The sequence below is a fragment of the Rhagoletis zephyria genome, unplaced genomic scaffold, assembly GCF_001687245.7.
Source record: "Rhagoletis zephyria isolate East Lansing unplaced genomic scaffold, Rhagoletis_zephyria_1.1 Rzeph_scaffold_01021, whole genome shotgun sequence".
NCBI classification, from domain to species: domain Eukaryota; kingdom Metazoa; phylum Arthropoda; class Insecta; order Diptera; family Tephritidae; genus Rhagoletis; species Rhagoletis zephyria.
Window position 1 is genome coordinate 33,972 of NW_016158105.1, and position 3,093 is coordinate 37,064.

The window sequence follows — 3,093 nt, forward strand, 5'->3', positions numbered from 1 at the left end:
TATAAGTAAACTAGGTTTCATGAAAAAACTTCTAAGTACAAGATAACATTAAAAAAATCGAGTCATGTTTTTGTTGTAGCGGCTACTAAGCCCCGTTCGGGGCAGTTCATCCATCAACGTTGTTGTCAATTTCAGCTAGGGGGAGGCCCAGGAAGTGTGCTACTTCCACAGGGGCTGTCCATAGGGACAGGGGCTTTAGCTGAGTGGGGTTCTCAGGACATGTTTAGAGGTGCCGGGAGTCATGTGGCGACTCTCCACATGCCAGGCATTGGTTGGGCACATCTTCGTTAATTCTGCTCAAGTAGCTGGTGCAAAAAAGTGCAACAAATTTTCACATAAATTTCAAACTTTTTTCTCGGAAGTGTTAGAATTTTTTTGAGTACACAGTTTTTTAGCCCCTTCAATTTTAGTCTGATAATGTGCAAATTTGAAGTGGCTACGAATTACCGTTTATTTTTTAATTTTTTTTTTTTGTGGTGGAAGAAATCCGCAACACCTTTGGCGAAAAATATTCTAAAAAATCAACGGTAACTTTTAGCCAATTGAAACTTGCACATTTTTAGACTAAAATTGAAGAGGCTAAAAAACTGTGTTCTCAAAAAAATTGTAACGCTTCCGAGAAAAAAGTTAGAAATTTAGGTGAAAATTTGTTGAATTTTTTTGTAGTGTTCTACAAATTGTTACACTTGGGTTTGGGTATGGGGTTTGTGTGAGAATGAACTGTGTTTTAATTGAAAATTCTTAAAAATAAACAAATAAACATAAGTGGCACACAATATCACTTTGAAATGGCGTGCTATAGATATGACCGATACTGTATATATGGCAGTCCGACAAAAGAGGTTTAAGGTCATAGCTTGCAAATATTTTGAAGAGCGTCGCCAACTGTTTGCAAATGGAATTCAATTAAATTATACAAAATTTTTATATATGAAATAATTATATATTTATATCAAACGAAAGGGTTGCAGTATGTAAATACATACATTGCCAATGAGTGATATGTTTTCATGCTCCTTTCATATCACTGGACCCTCGAATTAACTTTAAGGTTTCAGGAATTTGTGTATTCATTTATTTTTTTGCTAAATATTTTAAATTTGTTCTTTGATTTGACACCCATGTTTTTATATATATTTCAGTTACCCAAACCCTTTAATTAAATTGAATTTAATTGTTTAACCCTGGAAGTATATTCTTATCTTTGTATACGTAAACAACACACGTTGTCGGCTCGTCGAATTGACGAAGAATGTATGTACGTCTAGGGTTAAAGAGGTGGCAACCCTTATATGTGTAGCTTAGAAGTAAAGTATTTTCAAAACCATGTGCATTGATACCCATATTGTAATATCTAATTCATTTAACTTATTCTATAATTTTAATTTAACTCTTTCAACACATGGTAACCGTTAAAAAAAATAAAACTTTACTGCACATCTAAAGACCAATCCATGTAAACTCATACCTCAATTTTGAAAATGGAATGAACAATATGTACATACCTACGTAAATGCAACAAGAATCCAAATTTTGCACTTAAACTGCATTTACAGGGAAAGTATGAAAGGTATCAAAAACAAGTTGCTTTTTTGAATTCACAGCGCTCAAGTTCACTAGAAAATAAGTTTTCATTTAAATCCGTTTACAATTGCATTTTTGCCCACATTTTATATGGAGCCACAGCACTGTTGCGTCGCATGGTAAACGCTGGGTAGATGACATCGTACACAATCACAAATCATGATCGAAGAAGTGACACACTTCAGGTGTATTTATGTTCGAAACATTGCTTTATCCTATCAAAGTCAAGCCCAGGACGAAAAAATAGTAATTTTTGACACGTCTATCGAAAGATATAATTAGTTTCTCTTTGAAAACTCTTCAGCCTTAAATGGTGATTTTTGGGGTTTCGAACCCCATTCTCTCAAAACGTACTTTCAATCAATGCTAATTTCGGCTGTTGCACAGTGTTATTGGACAAATATTGAGACAGGTATTATGTACTGAATAAGTATATATATGAATAAATATTTGAGTTATCACATTTTAAACAATTTCCACTTGTTTTATTTCTCTATACATATTTACCATACTCCCAATAAAATCGCGAGGTAACGTTAAAGATTTTTGTAGGTAACGTTAAAGACCACATATTTTGATTTTTAGATCTGTCAACAAAATAGTTTTGCAAAAGTTAATATTTTTATAGTTTCTTTTAACTTTGCATGATTCGCTAAGTTAACCATACGTGTGACGTTATCACATAACTCACTTCCAAAAGGTGTAACGTTAAATACCACTTAAAACTGCTTTTATCTTTAAAACAACAAAAGGTAGGAAACAAGTGTCTGCATATATAATGTAGCTTGTGAGGTTTATTGCCCGGATAAATGAAAAACTTTCAGGTTTTACTCAACGTTTCAGAAATATACATGCGACTGTAACGTTAAAGACAAAAATTTTGACCATATAAGCTTCACCTGTATGTAAAAATTTCGAGCTTTTTAATTAGATTTCACAGAAAGATTTTGAGTATGCAGTTTGTGGTCCATTTAATTTAAGTATAAAAAAGTGCAAGTTTAAAGAAGCTGGGACTTACGGTTGATTTTTGGAATTTTTTTTTGTTGAATGTGTTGCTCATTTTCTTCATATCATCGAACATACTTCGTATGGAAGAGAATAACTGTCACTCTCAACAAAAACAATTCTTAAAAATCAACGGAAAGTCCTAGCTACTTCGATCTTGGACTTTGTGACACTAAACTCAAAACCTTTCCAGGAATTCTAATTAAAAATAACCCGAAATCTACCAGACGCCTTACTGGATCCGCCATTTCGAATGAAATTATGACAGCGGACTCGTAATTAGCGGCCTCGAATAATTTCTTTAAACCTTCAAATTTTGGCCGCACTTCTGAATTTCGGCCCCACTGTGTGTCATTCAGCCGTTTGATGACCTTATACGGACCTTCCCAGTTACATTGTAGTTTTGGGGACAAACCTTTCTTCCGTTGTGGATTGTACAGTAACACCAAATCTCTTTCTTGGAAACCCTCGGAATTCATCGCCTTATCGTACCTGGCTTTCATA